Raw genomic sequence first — 18,948 nt, forward strand, 5'->3', positions numbered from 1 at the left:
ATGGGGTCCAAAAATTGTGAGGGAGAGAACAGGCCTAGATAGTTCTGAAAGTCTGATATTGTTCTTTATGAAATGATGAGATTTTGCATTCTGAGAGACCAAGACAGTTCCCAAATGAAGGGAACATCTCATTATTTCCTGAGATTAACAGGGAGATTACATCTTCTCTAATGTCCACCTATTTTCTGGACATTTTGAGATACTTTTCCCAGAAGTTCTATGTTATTGTAAGCTTTCAGAAAACATGCTAGGTTGCTATCAGCTAGTATGCTTAACTCCAAATTGTAAATATCCCTCTCTGTGAAACACTGATAATATTTCTGTGAAAAACAGAACTTGAAAATGCTTCATATTGTGCCAGTTAAAATGCATTAAGGAAGTCAGGAGTCAGTTGCCTGTGAAATAAGTGCAGTCAGATGGTACTTCTCCATATCATTCCATAGAACTGCAACAATAATAAACCATACACACATGTGAGTACAAACACACACACAAATATTTGAAAGATTGCGAAGGGAGTTTTCCCTAAATTATATTATTGTGTTAGAGACTGAACTGCAGAGATGGATACAGAAGAAAACAAATAGTCAAGGACACAGTTAAAAACTAAGTGCATTCTTTTAATTGAACAATTCACATTTAAAAAAAAAAAAACAACAAAAAACCTTTCTTCCTATGAAATTATTCGGCTATAGGCTATGGTAATAGCAAGTTTAACTGAGCAACTAAAAAGAGGTTTGCCTTCATTGTATTAAAATCTGTCAGCTTTTTCCTGGTAATGACTGAAGCACAGATGATAACTAAATACATATGATTTCTCTATAAAAATGCATGGTATAAAATCAGATGTAAGTTTAATTTTTAAAATATTTTATGGTATTTCTGATGCAATCATGGTAACTGTTTTTTTTTTTTTTAACGTTAAAACATTGCTTCAAGGGTAACTTGCAATGAACACACATTAAGAATGGATTTACTACATGGTTAGAAGATTTTAAATACGAAGAGGCTTCCACTGCATGTGATGTTTTAAAAGTACTGGTGATTTGAAGAAACATAGCTTTTCTAGATACTTCTTAACTTACACTTAAAAAATGTTGTCCTGCTCTAGCAATGCCTTTTGTATAAGAATGTGTGAAGCTCTGTGTATGCACAGCTTCTTTTCTAGTCATCATAATGAGCTGATGAGATTCTGCACATATTTTAAGGAACTGTAATTCTAAAACAGGGTTAACAAATATTGTCATGTTTTTTTTGCTGAATTTAAGTGAGACAAGCTATTAAGTATCACTAGAATTTTGTAATTGTGAGCCTGTTTGTTTGTTTTACAAACAAGTCCAACTCTTTTCACTGGAATTTGTTAAGCACTTTAATTATTAGTCTTGAAATGACGTGTTCTGTGTTTTCTCATGGCACTGTCTTGTCTGTAAGTGTATACTGAAGATTTCCTCTACCTTTAGAAAGGTGATATGCTCTTCAGATTTTGGCTTGCTTTTAGATCAGTAAGATCAGTGTGTGAGCAAAATGATCACACAGAAAAAAAAAAAAAGTGAATTTTAGAATGATGTTGATCTTAGTATAAATTAAGTCAACCTCTACAGTATTTATTATAAGACATACTTAAGTAGATATTGTGTATCATATGGAACCTTTCCAACAAAAAGGCAGTTAGAGACTTCTGAGGGACCCTTGTTTTAAAATCATTAGTTTTTAAATGTCTCAAATGGTTGTTTAGAACTGTCTCAAGATGATGTTTAGATTGGAATGTAATTGCGAAACTGCATGTACAGTTCAACTTTGCCATTCTGGTAGTAAAGAGAGAATGGACTTTAATTGTACCATTGTTATTACAATACACTAAAATCATGGATAGGTAAAACATTTCTAGTACGATTTATGAATTTGCCAGTATGACTCATGAACATTAACAAGTAGTGTGCAGCTAAATCTTAGTTCATTAAGCAGAATCTATTAATTAAGCTGTGATGTTTACTCAACACACAAACTTTCTACAGTAAATTATATGGTATTTTGAATTCACTTCAAACTAGTTAAACTTTGAGGCCCTCTTTTATGCTCATGAGAACACATATCAGGGAGAAGCTAGCTTGTCAGGATGAGCATATGGTTATCTAAATTTAGCCTATTTTATTGAAAAGGTGCCAAATTTGATACGTTGAAACTGTCACACCATTGGAATAGCAGTTTATGCTTTGCAGTATTGCACACTTTGTAATGCTAGAGTGAGCCAAGTAGCTGTATGGCAGTGGATACTTGATTCCTCCTAATACTGAAAAGCCTAGGAATTTCTTTTATCTGAACTTTCTTTCCCACAGACCTTCTGCTTTGAATAAAAAAGACAAAAAAGGAATCAAGACAGAAGCATGGCCAGGAGGCCTGGGTATAGTAAGGAAATATGTGTAAGGTTCTAAAACAAAAATATAAAAATTGAACAATGCATGGACCATTAATCATAGCCAAGCAGGACTTTTGCTCAGAAACATCCTCTGCTTCTCTATTATAAGGTTATGAATTATGCTATAGGGCTATCTCAGCTACAATATGGTTGCTGCACTCCCCTGTGGGATTATTTATATGTAATTAGCTCCTGAGTGGCCATTTGTCTGAGTGTATCTCTAAAAGATACTGTATGGCTTACATACCTGTTAAAGAGTTAAAATTCCTGATTTTTTGGTCAGCATCACTATGCTGTTATTCACAGTGAAATAAAAGACATTCATTGAAGTGAATGTGTTTTCTCAAAGTTCATCCTAGGACAGCTGATAATATTCTCAGAGGAACTAGAAGCACAAAACAGATGCAAGTCTGTTCAGCAGCAGCACAAGCAAAACCATAGGGAAGAGAGAACGGGAAGATCTGGCTTTGCCACTTTTCTACTGCTAAGGAGAAGTGGGGAATTAAAGCTGTGATTACAGCTTGTCCTTGCCTTCACCCCTGACTTCTCTGCTCAGAGGCGGCTGTCACCTCACATATGTAGCCCTTCCTGGACTTAGCAATTGAGCAAGCTCAGTGGCAGTGCCTGCTGTTGTCTTGCCTTTGCAAGATGTGTAATGGGTCTAACAATAGAAGAACCCAGGCAGTTGGCAGCTCTTGTTTGTCCAGGGATATCTTCATTCTTCTTGTGCAAGACAGCTGCCCGTAAGATCAAGCCTTGCCTTGGGCATGATTATTCATGCATTCAACCCATAGTGCAAAAAAAGTCATAAAACATGAGAGTTATTGTATGAAATTAAGGCTGCAATTTCTCAGTGGCTCAGAGATGTACACAACAAAATTCTTTACATCAGATCATTCATCCAGAAATGCTGACTCATTACAGAACTAAAGCATATCAAGTTAAATTCTATCTATGAAGGTATGAGGGTATTTTTTGATGCCAGTTGGGAAACCTCAGAGTAATCTGAGGAAGAACAAAATGTCACATGTGTATGGGAACTGCTGAGTCACGGCCTGAACCTCTGATTGATCACCTCAGGTGAGCCATGAGTCAGCCAGAGGAGCACAGGTGAAGGCAATTCACCTGTGCTGCCAGACGGGGTGGAGCCTGGCTGCACCTCCCCTAGACCTATTTAAGAGCTGGCTACCAGTGGGGAAGGATCTCTTCTGGAAATTGCCTCTACTGGTGTTTTGTAGTGAGTGCAGCATAAGGGTAAGCCTTCCATTTATTCTCTTTTGTTATCATAGTCTACTTTGCCTAACTCTCTTGTTTATTTTGTGATTATAACAGTCTAATATTCTTTGATTGTCCACACATGAAATTAATGAATTAAACGTAATGTCAATATTTTCTATGAAGTTCATTTTTATTTTGAAATAAAATGCTAGATAATATATATAGAGGGGCTTCCTTCCAGATTTACTTGTGATGATTAAAGTGAGTAGGTGTCCCCTTGCCAATTTCTTTTAAGTACTTTTAATAGCACCTTCTTCTACACTCAGCAAACTCAGAGCTTCAGGATAGTTCTGTACTGAGATGAATGTACGTAAATAAATAAATATTCTCAGCTGAAAGAAGATAAAGTTTATAGAAGGTAAAGTTTAAAAAGTCTTCCAGAGAATTAATTCTATTTTCTATACTTCAGAAATCATTTGAATTGTTTCTTAAAACAAAATGTATCAAGAAAAGTTTTAAGCAACTTAAATGAAAATGGCAAACATTGCTGGCATTACAATGTCATAATTCAATATATTTTAAGCCCCTATTTATATGTATTGTTTTAGATTATGAAAAAAAATGAATTATGAAGCTGAAAAAAAAAAATTGTGTAGAAGCAATGTGTGCTTATAGATCCATGCTTACAAAACTGCACTTTATCTTATACTTATAATGACATTGCTAAAAGCAAGCATAGTTATGTGTACAAAACATATAACCACTGCCATTGCTACGGCTGATAGGGTGGAATCACTATTGGCATGTCATCTGTGGAAGTTTCCTAACTTTTTTTATCCAATTTTGTCTTTGCAAATAAATTGACATTTTAGAAACATAAGACGGAAGTAAATACAAAGAAAAGAAAATCATAGTTCTTAAAAAGTTTCTAATTCTATTTTTCAGTGTATTTGCAAATCTAAATTACTCTGATAATTAACAACATAAATCTTGTGAAAGAATAAGGAGCATGTATTAGAGTATTGACTAAAACTATTAATCACCTTGTTAAGTGAATGTGCTGTATCTTAGATCTGACTGCCCTGAGAGAAGCAAGCCTCCTGCAGCAGATTCAGGTCAACCAGTAGAGGTTGTGAGTGTTCTCAGTATGTGCAGAAAACAGTGTACGCATGTATACACCATATGCAACTCAGACACAAACAGAGTGCTGCACAGCACAACAGCCTCATTCTGCTGCCTTCTCTGACAGCACCTTCACTCAGTCAGGACAAAAACAACCAACAGGTGCTTCAAGCTTTGCTCATGAGCTTCACACCTGGAAATTGTTCCTGAGAATCTCCTGGGACAGCCCTGAGATGGGGGGTTGGGGAGGGGCCTGGGTAGAATGTCCCTCCCTGACTCCTTAATTTAGATTTGCCAGCTGCTTTTGTGTTTCCACTCTCTGTTCATGTGGAGGTGATGGTTTTCTGGTGGGTTAATTACTCTTGTGATGGGCTTGGGAGAAGATGGCTGGGAGTCTTCACTTACTATTGTCTCTCTTTTGTGCTGCTTTTTAAGTGTGCAGATGAGCTTTTAGCACATAAAATTTTCTATCACATTTATCTTTTGCTTTTGGAATTTTTACCATCTTGCAGTGGGAGCTTATGACAGAAACACTTAACAGAAAAAGTGCTAAAATCTCCTTAGCTGTATCCAAGCAAGATCCTGCACTCTATTGCAAACTGCCAAGGTTGTTGTTTCAGCTAACATTGGTAAGCTTTGTAAGAAGAATCTGAGCTGTGCAAATATAGAAGTTTTTTCTGATTTTGCAATGGTAGTCAGTCACTTTATACGTGGGATATCATTTCTTTCATCAGCTCAGTGAAAGTGTCTCACAGTAACAAGTGCAAGCTGACCTCATGGTTGTTAAGAAATGCACCCCTGACATATCATCTCAAGGGAAACTGAGAGCTGGGATCAGTGACTTCTTAAATAATCTCAGCTGGTCCTTCTGCAGTACCTGTCAGCAGCCTTAGATCTGTTTCTCAGCCAGCAAAGCAACTTCTGTCCTTCATAATAGCATGCGATATATTATTTTTCTGGATTGAGCCATTAGGTTCTCTAGCCCTGGTCCAAATCTGAAATCAATGGGAATAACTTCTGTACATGCATGAGATTTTTATGAGCATTTAGGGTTTATGACTAATCCAAAGAACACAAGTTTTCACCTAGAGTTTTCATCTTAAAAATGAAAAACCATTTTACCCATATTACTGTTCCCATGATGATTTTTTTGTTAATTCACAGCTGTGTTATTGATAGTATATAAGGTTTTGGGAGTTCTATTTCTGGTTTAACACATTATAAATAATGTGAAAATTTATGTGAAGATCTCATTGCTTGTTTTGTTTTCATCTTTTTGTTAATCTGATTAATTCAAATAATAGTTTCAATTTCAGATCTTATAAAGAAACTGAGTTAAAACATTTTCAGCTCAGTGGTTGCTGGTAGTAATGGAAAAAATCCACTATTTTAATGCATTAAAAATGCCTCTCACAAATGCTCTGTTAGAATTTCAGTAATCATATATCTGAATATTTTTCACTGTTTTATTACAGGTGGAAGATCTGAATTGAAGTACTGTGAGGCAGACAGCTGCTCATCATTTGTCCTCTTGCAAAGAAGATGCAAGAAATGTGGTATGTACTGAGGAAATATGAGAATGTAAGAATTTGAATAAAAAAGAATGCACAGAAATGTTGGCAGTATAGTTTGCCCATGGTGGACTTGACCTTGCTTCCCTTCACCAGCATCCAGATTGGTTGTAGACTTGGTTCAGTCTCATTTTCTCCATGTAAAGTGAGAACAGAGTCTGGTGCAGTTTTTAAAACTAAGCAATATCATAAAAATTCTTATTAAATTTATTCTGTTGTGCAATTCCTGCAGCTGCATGTCAGTATGAACAGTACGACACTTCAAGATGAGTATGACAGCTGTCTTTTTCTTTCTTTAATCCAGTCACATTTTTTGTCATCTTGCTAGTTCCTCATACACATAAAATTATTTGTATTTGTTGAGAAGACTTCAAGTTCTGTTAACTCCCTTGGTGTGTTTAGGCTGTCTTATATATCTTTACAAAAGGAGATGGTCATCTATTGCACAGATGCATTAGGCCCATATAGACTACTTTTCAATAGCTGGTTATCCACAGGATTATTTTAACTCCATTCAGGTGACCTTAAAAGTTAATGACAAAAACACTCATCAAAGAAAATAAGTGGCTCATCCTCATGGCATTGCAGAGCATCTTGTCACGGTGAGAGAATATTCAGTCACCTTTAAGAATTACATTGTGCAGTTCCTTCTGCTGAATTTAGCAGTTACTCCTATTTGTGTTTACTCCACTGATCTGAATGTATCATGAGAAAACCTGTACCTCTCTCCCTGTAAGACATTTTTTTTCTAGCCCTTGCTGTCACTCACTGTGAGGATTACTTTTATGCTGCATACACAAATAAGCTCAAACGTGTTGTGAGCCTAACAGTGATGCCAAAGAACTCGGACTGCTGACTGCCATACTCCTGAGGCTTAGGTGTCCAGGGTTAAATAAACTCAGTTTACTGTTTACCCCACTGCAGGCAATTTAGGGACACCATTCTCTGATCTGTGTTTTCTGTGTATCTTTGGATCTTGTGGTGGAGCTACACTGTCATAAATATAGTAGTGGTGGAGCTACACTGTCATAAATATCGTAGTGGTGGAGCAAAGACTACGTTCCCCCATGCCTCTCATGCTACTAATATCTCCCTATAGAACATGAGGTCTCAAGTTTTATGAAAATATTCTGCATCATACAACAGATTCAAAACTAAAATAATAAAATAAGCTAAAATACATATTGTACCAAATTTCAGCTGCTGTTTTACTGTTTTTCACTTTGTTTCTTTCTGTGAAGTTGTGGGAATTTGGTTGCTTGTTTTTAAACAAACTGGACTGTCCTTTGGCATCTTGTATGCAAGTGAAAGCCTGTGAATGATGTTGAAAAAAAATGGCAGATAATTTACAAAACACGAGGAAAATCTGCAGCAGAGTCAAGAATAAAGCTTATAGGATCATTCAAGCCCTAATAATAAGATTAAATATCTTTAATCTTAGGTAACCATCAGAACTATGATTTCTAGTGTTCTGTCCTTAATGGTGAGTGAATCCTTGTTCTTCATTACTCAGAAGGTATTCAGGCATCAAGATATCAAGGATATCAAGTATCTGATAGCTGATACATGGTCTACAAAGATAAATGGTAATGAAATTGGCCAAGCTGGGTTACTTAAAGTAAATGACCTAGAACTATGGGACTAAACCTCATCAATATAATTCAGTCTCCTGTTACCTAGCATCCTTATAACAAAGCAAAATGACCAGGAGATGTCCTGTGGTGTTTCTTAACAGTGAGAGCTGTTAGAGACTTTTTAAAATCTAATTGGTTCAAATCTTCCCTTACGCTGTTGACTAAGTTAAACTGCTCTTTTTAAAATTAGAGCTCTGAATTACTTTTTTGAGGTTAAGAGCTTGTAATTATATGAATTTCACACGTGCAACCCCAATTCTCTCTCTTACAGTACTGCAAAAAAGGAGTGAACTGAAAACAAAATAGCACCAATTTTATCAGCTTTATACTTACACAGGTGATTATGACTCCACAAATACCCTGTTAAAATAAAGTAAGACCTAAGACAGAATTAATTGAATAAATTAAACCCGTACATCTGTAAAGGGATGATGGAGAGAGATGGGGAGTATTTCTCCCCTGTTCGGGACTGATCACAGTAGAGGGTTGTTAACAGAAACTTTGAGTTGGAAAAGGAAATGCTAAATTCCCTGAATTGTTATATTCTTCCTGTATTATGAAATTTGTGAAACTTTACAGAGTCCTTCTACGTCGAGCCAATTCTTCTACATCTTGAGCCAGTTGAAGATCATTTGGTTTAGAATGCAGAATTTCATTCAAGTTTGTTCAGAACTTGGTTTAGAAGTTTGGAGGATATGACCACTATGTAAAACAAGGACAAAAAAGAATTCATTTCAGTCTTGGCTCATTAATTGGCTCTAATCCCTTATGTACAAGCCCAGGATGCTTTTAATACAGTAATGTCTAATTCATCAGCTATCCTGAACAAAAGCAAATGAATAGAAGTGAATCTCATTATGCAAAAATCTTGAAGGTGAAAGAAGAAAGCATTCCAAAAATATTCTCCATATGTAGCACTGTGACACCTGATGAGAGCTTGGTATCAGGGGTAAAAGTGAGATATGCAGATAATTGCAGCTTTCTGTAATAACTGTTTAATTCAGTAGATTGCCATTACACTGCTTTGCAGTTCCACCTTTTCTAACCACCAAATAAAGTTTTGTTCTTAGGGAAGAATTAGTTGTAATCTTTATTTTTTTTTTCTTCTCATTAAAAACATGGATATTCACACAAGCTTATATTGATTTCTTGTGAAAAACTGCAATTTTTCAATTATTGTGAAAATCAGTTTTCATATTTCAAAATGACTGTTCATTCAGTTGAAGATAAAACCTTTCCTTTGTTGTGTTGTTCTATTTGTTTTCTATTTATTTATCATATTTTTCTATTTGTTTGGGATGCAAATTCCTTTTTTTTTTTTTTTTAAATGTTGGAATAAATTTTAGCCTTCCTCCACTGATGAAAATATATCTTTTCCCTAGAAAATCCTTTGTGTAATGAAACTGATGAAAGTACTGGACAAAAGTGTCATTAATTTGAATTTTGATTAGGTTCACAAAAGAAACATTGTTAGAATTAAATTGCAGGAATAATCAAGGTGGAGAATACTGATACCTATCCTTGACGTGACCAGAAAATAAATCTTGATTTTCTAATTAAATTGTGCTACAATAAAGTTCAAGAAGTAGAAGATGACACTCTACTGTGTATAGAAGATACTTGTATACTAGCTGTAATTTACATTTGATTACTTTTTGAACATGTATGTTTGTACAAACCTATTGATTTTCTATTTGTTTTATGTGTCTATCTTAGAGTATAATTTGATCTGGTGACTTCATCTGCTGCCACAAAAAGTAAGAAGATTATTTTGATAGGAAAACCCACAGGGAGTAAAATGCATATATCTGTCTGAATTAATTTCAGTATTCCAGGGTGGGATTTAATGATGAAACACACTCTGTTCTCTGGTAAAAACAGGTACCAGATGGTATGCATAGCAAAATATGTTTGCTATATACCTGTGGGTTTTGAAGTAAAATGCAACCTTCCTAACAGCTGGCATATCACCTCAGGACATCTGAAAGTACTCATATGGACAGATATTATCAGGTTACAGAAAACTATGTTGAGTACTTTTTATCTTAATTTTGTATAGATAGTGGTATGAAATAGGAACATCAACAACATTCCAAAAGTACTACCTCCATCCAACATTTTATATCTAATATGTATATTGCTGGCTACATAATACCAACTTTCTTAGAATAGCTACACATGTCATATATAATTTATTCTGTAGTTTCCATTGCTAGACAGAAAAAAAATACAGTTATCTAAAAATGTGTTGACATTCTTGCTTATATATAAATAATAAATACTTTTGTACAATTTCCTAAGGGAGCTGTCAGAGAAGAAATCCAACAATAACCTACGGTATCTTTTCTTTTTCAGTAGGGGTTATACAATGCAGCATTCATTGTTTCTGTTGAACACAGAATCTAAATAAGCCTATACTATTTGTAAATCAATAGAGTTAACATGTGGAACTGCATGTATATATTTATATTTATAAATCTGTACTTAAGTTTTGGGGGGAGTTATATTTCCAGTAGTAGTACTACTGAAATGTAGCTGTAGGAATACTGTACTGACAATAAGCCTAATTTTCTTGGATTATTTAAGGTTTGTAACAAAGCCAGCACTCATCTTAAAACTTAAGTTATCTTAACTGTCTCCTCAGAGCTTTTTAGAGTGCTGTGAAACTTTTATTTACAAACTGGTAAATTCTAAATTATACTCAGTTCTAACTTAAAAGTTCTTAAAATATCCAAATTTTATTCTGTACAGGCTAAAGTGGTTGTAATCATGTGGTTATATGAGTTGACATTTTTCATATCTAGCATCTATCTAGAATATAGAAATAACTTCTTTAAATTAAGTGAAGAATTATTCAGAATAAGGGCAATTGGGGTTTACTTCTTTGGTGTGTTGCACTGCCTAGTTAAATATTCCGTAGCTGGAAATGACGGTAAAGAGGCTGGGGACAATGCTCAACTGATTTTGACTCCCTCTTTCAAATGAACAAACAAGGACAATTTAGAGCTAGGTGAGAGCAGACAAAATGCAGTAGTAACTTTAATGCCACACTGGTTGTCCTCATGGACCTGGTGGTGTCTCTGTATATACCTTCTGAAGAACACATATTCCAATTGCCATTCAAGTGGCTTGTGATCTGGCAGTGGATAATAATTTGAAGACCCTCAAAAGAGACTGATAGAAATACTGGTTAGCTAGCTGCTGTCTTTACCCTACAAACAAGTCTTAGTTCTGAAGAGATTTGGCTGAAATAAAGTTGTACTTTCATTTTTTTTTAGGGGATGTTCAAAATAATATGGGAAATCTCTAAGGGAAAATCACTAGACTATGGATATTTAAATGACAGCTCAAACAGGAATATGTTCATATTTTCAGGCTAAATATGCTGCCATCCTACAGCCTGTGAGTTTCGGTATTTATTTAGCTAACCTTATTAAGTTTCTCAGGAACTAAAGTCTCATTTTTTTTCATTAGCATATTTCATTCAATGGAAGACTTTAGGGAGGCCAGTACTTTGACATTTACAGGAATTATTCTTCGCAGCAATGTTTTCACACATTTAATCTGAAAAATCAAAAGCCTAAAAAAATCTCAGCTGTAGGTATGCAGTTCTTGGAACTTAAGGTTATTTATACAGTCTGCTTTTTTCCTTTATCACCTATGTCTGAAAATTATTTTTACTGAAGTAAGTTTTTTTCTCTCTCCCTTGTATTCTCAGGAGATGAAGTTTCTTGCAGTTTTATTGATAATGCTTTTGCCGGATGTTATTATAATACCTGTGGTTTCTAAACGGAACAGTCCAAAATTCAAAATAAATAAATGAAATGATGTACCATTCTTAAACGAACCACAGTATCTTAGTTCACCACATAACCTAATGAAAGAGAACGTTGCACTCATAAATCTTTTCTTGATTCAGTCTGTAGATGGAACAGCAGTCTTTCTTTCCCTCTATATATGAATACATAAAATTGGACAGCAGGAATACATAAAATTGGACAGCAGAAATTTACTACTTGAATATCTCTTGTCTTTGTATATTTTTGTATATCCTGGTCACAGAATAGTGTGTAACAGTTTTCACACTTATGCTGAAAATCAAGGCTGTTCAGCCAGAAGCCTGTTCCTGCTGAATTCAGCACATTGTTGATCAGGAAACCTGCCATTCTACTGAGAATAATTTTATGGTCAGACTAACCTTGCTGTTTCTTGGAGGCAGATGGAGCTATGGGCCAGTGCACTGGCACGCTGAATCACATACACTAGTTGCCTGTGAGATGTTTTAAAGACTCTGTTTTAAAACATTGCTTATTCAAGCAAGTGATGTAAATAATTAACCACAGGAAAAAAAGCAAATACGGGATGGGTGGCTGGGGGCATAGGCAGGTCAGTAGTTTAAGGTCTTCCTTCTCGGCAGGCAGTAAAAGCCCAGTGGGAAGCAAAGAGGCAGACTGATGGTCTGTGTTCCTTTTGGAGCCTCCTATCTTTCTTCTGTCTCTGAGAGAATGCTGCGCATCTATACAAAAGAGCAGTTTTTGGGGGGCAGTGATGCTTGTTTGTTTAAATTCGATCCTCTGAAGCAATATTCTGAGCCTGGCCAGGGAGGAGTTTTACTATTTCTATTCAAATTTGAGAATTATGAGGGGCCAAGTTAATTTTATACTGAAGGTCATGCTGCTTCCTCAGAACCGTGAGGAGGCTTGTGGCCTTGCAGGCAGGTAGCAGATCTGGTTTGATGACAACAACTGACTGAAGAAGGGCAACTGAAGAAATAATGACAACTCTAGTCCCACCATTTAAAGTGAGAAAGTATCTCTTTAGGGAAGAAATGTTAGCTTAAACTGATTTAAAATTGTTATTGTGAACCAGGGATTTTAACACCTGTGTTTTATTGATGTCTGGTAAAAAAAAAAAATCACTAAGAATTTAGCGTCTTAAATGACTGAATATTACCTTCAACCTGTTACTACAAGGATTGGCAGAAAAGATGAAATGTAGTGAAGGTTGAAAAAAATTCCTGCCCTGTGTTTTTGTGGATAAGAACATTTCTATCCTTGTACCTCATGTTAGTGCAATAAGCAAAATTCTGTACTTAACTTTGGAGATAGTGTGCTCTTAATACATAAAAAAATAAAAACTTGTCAGTTGTATTTAGCAAGTTAGACCTTCCACATCTGTGGTTAAAAAGAGGAATTCAGTTGTTATCTCAATTCATTATTTTGAGTAGTAATAAATTGTTATGTCAGTGAACTGTAAGTAATTAATGTCACAAGTGCATACTGATTGGGAAATTTCCACCTCATTCATTTTCTAAAAGACACTGAAATATCCTGAAACAAGAGTACACTAGCATAGTGTCTTGATTCAATTGCAGGAGGGAGAGGATGTTCTTTTAATATATGCATACCTGATGGCAAGATTAAGACACAGTGGGTCAAATGTTTGCCCAACCAGTTTATTAGGAATCCTAGTCAATCAGGGAGATGGGGAAGGGAAGGCTGGTGATTAATATGAATTAGAGTGATGGGGAAGAGAAAGAGGGTGATAGGAAAGGACAAGAATTACTCCTTTGTAAAGTGGGGATAGTCACCACTAAGGTCTAGCAGCATCCTGTTGCATGCCATTCCAATGGTCCAAGGCCAATACAGGAGGAAAAGAACAGGGGAGAGAAGAAACAGAGTGGCCTGCCTTAGGCAATAAGCAGGTATAGAGACAGTGAGTCCAGGAGAAACAGGCAAGTCTCAGGTAGCAAGCCCAGGAGAGTCCAGCAGCAGGTAGGTATCACATCATGAGGCATGTCAGACACCACTCACTTGGTTGTAGGTTCCCTTTTTTATCCTCTTCTTCTGCCAACATGGCATTCCTGGGCACTTAGGTAAGTCATGTGCAGCATTCCTGAGCATGCAGATATAGTTATCTCCCTCAAGAGGAGCCCACACAAAAGTCTTCTTGCTGGCAATTAAGCTGCTATTAATCTCTCTCTCCTTGCCACTGACCTGCAAATCTTCAGAAAAAGGATTTCTCGAATTTTGACCAGGACTTGCTGGCACTTGTCAATCTGTGTTCAACAGTAAGGTTTGAATCAAAGGTGCAAAAAAAAAAGGAATGATCTCCTAAACATACAGGACCGGAGAAATCCTGCTGCTTTGCAAAAGAAATAAGAAGATCAAGAAGAGAGGTATGGGTTTAGTGTTCCTCATAAGGAAAGATCCCCTGTCACTCTTTCTAATGAGTTGGATTGCTGGATAAAAATTCATAGCCAAACTAAACAACAAACTTTATACAGAATATAGTGGAATTATATTTGGAAGAAGACTTTACCATTAATCAGCTAACATGCAAAGAATGACCTTATCAATTGAATAGTTCTGTCTGAATTGGAGTGGTAAGATTATCTGGAGTTTTCTGGGTCTATCAACTTTCCTCCTGCAATCTCCAAAGCTTTTTTAGATAGTCTTCCTCTATTTTCATATTACCTTCCCTGATAATCTTTTCCTTGACTGTGGATATTGGAATGTATCAGAATATACACTTCAGTACCTATAGATTCCTCAAACTTCAGTTATTGTAGAATAAATTTTGCTTTGTTGGGTAATTCTTTTTTTTGTCCTTCCCCATATTAGTATCTGTCATCAGAAAGAAGACTTTGAATCACCAAATTAGCCTGTTGGTAGAAATTTCATGAATCTGTTTCTCCTCCCATAATATCCCAAAGCTAGGGTTATGAAATATTTCAAATGAAAACATTCTTCAAACCACAGGAAAACATGAAAGATGCTGAAAACCAAAGAAAATATATTCTATGAAAGAAGTTTCCTTTTCAGTCAATCAACTGTAAAATATCAGAAACATAGAAAGTTCAAACAAAATATTTTGGATTTAAATATTTCTGTATAGAACAGTGTAGAAACAACTGAAATATTGTAGCTGAAATGCTAAGCCATGGCATGAAATATCAATTGAGCACCTGGTGGGAAGGTAAGACCAACCCAGGGGAGTTCAGGTGCGTGCAATGCACTGAGTGATTGGAAAGAGTGGAGCCAGGATCCACCCCTTCCCAGAGCTAATTTAAAGGTTGACAGTAGAGAAGAAAGTATCTCACTGGGGATCTTTTCCTACTTGTGGCCTTTTGAAGGTAAGTAGCTCTTTTCTTTTGTTGATGCTTCTATGCTTGCTTTACTTGGGCTTGTCTGCATTTGCTGTAGCCAAAGGCTTTGCCATCCTGCTATTATCGTATTTTCCATCATGTTATAGAGTTACAGGTGCTTTCTTGGACTGTGTGAAAAATGTAAATCTCTAATACAATCTTAATGTCTATATTCAGAATTCAACATCTAGACACAAAAATGTAAATCCATGCTATCTATAGTGACCAAGAGCTTAAAAAAAATCTGTGACTTAGAGTAACTTAACATTTAAATATAGAATAAAACAGTAAGTAAACATCTGCTAATGCTTCTCAGTTAGATGATAAGAAATCCCAGATCATAAAGAAGTAGGTTCTGGTTGTGATTTTTATGAAAGGCAATAGATTGTACCTTAGCAGCAGGTACATTGGGATCCTTAGATATACTAGATCCTTAGAATAACTAATAAAAAAGAAAGGGAAAAAAGATAGGAAACAGGAGTTCTTACATGTGAGACAATTTAAGAGATTGTGTAATATCATACTGTCAGTATCTGCTTAATCTCTGATAAAATACAGCATGAGTATCTCTGTAGATAGATTTTCATCCTTCGTGTAATATTCTGCAGGAAGGAATTTAAAAAAACTTAAGATATAGCTAGCACAATAAATACATGACTTAATATTTCTGCTTTAAATATTTAACATTGAAGTAACACAAGAAGCCAAACTGAATACAGCAAAATAATCAGAATGCAAAGATGGCAAGGAATATAACCAGGCTCAGTATAATAGATAGTCCATGGCCCAAATGAGGATAATGCAAACTCCTTTAAATCTCTGGCTTACACAACATATTCTTCTGCATTTATTTGAGGGGGAAAAAAAAAAATGCTGATTCACAACAGCAGGGGAAAATTAAATCTCTTCTGTAGTTTAAAATTATCTGTTATTTGATAACTTCAACTAACTCTTAAATTAAACTATCTTTATAAACCCCACTGACTGAAACAGATGGATGTGTAATTCAAATAATGAGCTGGATCCTCTCCCTGTAGCAGTCAATTATACAGGTTTTTCTTCAGTATAGTCTTCAAGAGACTAAGATCTTCTCTATAAATAGATCACCTGAAATGACCTTGCTTAGGCAGTGTCAGAGCCAGAATGGAACAGTAGGGTATGTATCTTGCTGCATTTTAAAAGCACAAAAAATATTGTTTAAGAACGAATGTGTCCGACAATGTTCGTACTTAATTTGTCCTCACTACTTATTATCAGGATCTTTGAAAGTGATACTTTATCTAGATAAACTGCCTAGAGACACTGATATCTAAACGTGTGCCATGCAAAGTATTCCAGAACCCTTGTATTTTGCTGAGAAAATAAGGACAATGAAAGCAGTAAACTCCTTTCATTAACAAAAAATGCCTATCTATAACCAGTGAGAACTCATGATAAAGATTTAATTTGCATCTAATAACTGCGTGTGAAATCATCCAAGGTGGCATGTGTAGAGTGTTCGTATAAGGTATTACATGGGAACTTCTTTTCCTCTGTGCTCGCTCACAAGAACTCTGAAATATATTTTGAGACAGGACAATGTAATAGAGTAGGAACTTTTATTTGTAAAAGCATTTAACAGTGCTGTGGAAATTTCCCTTGATCCATGGTAAAGAATCAATAATAAAAATTGTGTGAACTGTATTCTAGTATTTGGATATCTCATTAAACAAGTGAAGCAAACTTCCTAACGCTGGATAGGAGCCTCAAACTGTTCATATACATTAATCTCATCAGGAATCATTGAGAGGCAGGAAATAAACCAAACGGACTGTTTGCCTTTGGCTTGTGAATCTTTATTAAGGGTAAAATTTGTGTAGCTCATAAAGTAAGTAGATCCTAGAAAACCTAGTAAAGGCAGTACAGCAGACTGGACCTTGTCAGGAAACAGCTTGCCTGCTACCTAGCAGAAAAAATCTTGCTCACTGTGGAGCAGCTGAGAAAGGGAGGAACAAACTAATTTTCTGTTCTGATTTATATAAGCAATTGGTATGTGAATATAAACACTAATTATATGTAGCTGTGGTCACAATGGTGTGTAAGTCCAGGAGCAAGAGGGAGCTGAAACCTAAATGTGCAGTTAAAACTAGACAAAACTTCTCTTTTTTTTTTTGCAAAGAGACGGGATGTAATATGTTAGAGTTCATAATCTGAAGAGTTTATTTAATTTTTGAAGTATTTTCTTCATAAAGAGACATAGGAAATGTATAGAATGATTGTTACATGATATCTATACAATAACTTCTGTATAGCAATTTTGAAATCGGTTACCGATTATGAAGCTTTCACATGCATTGCGTTGAGTAAATAAAGCTATGGATATGCTCTGACTCATTATATAAACACAATTAACAATTGTATTAATGCATTCTGAACATACTATCATTTTTTGTACATTTATATTCAAAAGGATACCTACCAAATAAAAATAAAAACTTTACAAATTATATGGAAAAGGATTTATTTATTTATTTAGAGATGAGAGACAACACTTTCTTTTCTGTCTCACTGGAGCATCATCACTTTACTTTTTTCTTTATATCTTAGTATTGTCATTCAGGATAGTTAACAATGTTAAGTAATTCCTTTCAGAACTCAGAGCATGGTCACAATCTAAAAACGCTTCTGTCATTGAGTTCACTGAGGTTAGCCATAAAACACTGCACTTTTTTTATTCTCCTTGATTCCATACCAGGGCATTTGTCTTGAATCTGCTGGAACTGGAGTGAAGGCTTTGGATTAGATTTGGTGATTTACAGTAACCAAATCCTTGATTGACCCCTTCTGTTTACACAGCTCGTATTTTCTTTACAAAGCAATTGGTTCAAATTCAGCCCTCCATCTGGTCTCATAGCTGCAATTGTCTCTCAGGCATCCCTTGGGAAGTTATTGGTTTCAGTTTTTCTATATTCTTCCTTCGTATTCAGGGTATGTACATAAGAGAGTGTTCTCCAAACTTTTCATTGCCTTCCATGATTAGTTACTGTGCTTTTCTCACTTCTGGATTCTAGATGTAGGAAAGAATATTGTATAGTCTTGAAAATATATATATATATATATTTTTTGTAACATTCTTCCATGCCTAGAAAATGTAATTTTCAGAATGGTGTTCTTCCTATACTGATATAAATTATTCCTGAAAATAGTAAAAGCATGTTTCTCCTGGTCATTAAATTGCTGAAAGTTGCTGAGTTCTCTAATTTATTCAGCAAGAGTATAAGAGTACTAAGTGCAATGTTTAAAGACTTAAAGAGCAGAATGAAATTTCTGGAAAAAAAGATTTATTTATTTTTTTTTGAATTATTTTGACAGCGTATGAAATTCTTTAAGTGAAAAGCGATGCATTTGCATGATTTACATGAAGTAATGGTAGCTTTTACTACAAAACTGTTGGGCTTTTTGCCAGTAAGTCTTTATACTCTAATTACTTGACAGGTTTGTTGAAGTCCCTTTATTGGGACTTCAAACACAACAATATTGGTCTATCCTCTGCTTCAGAACATCTTTAAAGTGTGGACTGCTGGAAATTGAGATATAAACTGGAGAGATTTAGCTTTCGTATTCTTGCTCTGTTTGCCTTACAAAGGTAGATTGACCGTCTTATTTGGGATTGTATGTCTGTACTTAATATAATCAGATCTTTTATATATGTGCTGGTATGTATATATGTATAAAAATGCACTTCCAATAAATATTTTCTGATATAAAATATATCAGCAATATTCTTCTATAACTTATGCTCTCTTCTTCATTTCTTTCATAGTATTTGTCCAAAACTCAATCTCTATTTATCTCCTCCTG

At 35.3% G+C, this 18,948-nt stretch overlaps 1 long non-coding RNA gene across 1 annotated transcript; it reads left to right on the forward strand.

The window, feature by feature from the left end:
* The first annotated feature begins 3,630 nt into the window (after positions 1-3,630).
* On the forward strand, positions 3,631-6,407 carry LOC122181101. Its single transcript, XR_006179345.1, has 3 exons — positions 3,631-3,670; positions 5,269-5,385; positions 6,232-6,407. It is a non-coding gene; the product is annotated as an uncharacterized LOC122181101 (long non-coding RNA).
* Positions 6,408-18,948: the final 12,541 nt, after the last annotated feature.

This window comes from Lagopus leucura, unplaced genomic scaffold (assembly GCF_019238085.1).
Source record: "Lagopus leucura isolate 7727_CA_CO unplaced genomic scaffold, USGS_WTPT01 Super-Scaffold_1, whole genome shotgun sequence".
NCBI lineage: Eukaryota > Metazoa > Chordata > Aves > Galliformes > Phasianidae > Lagopus > Lagopus leucura.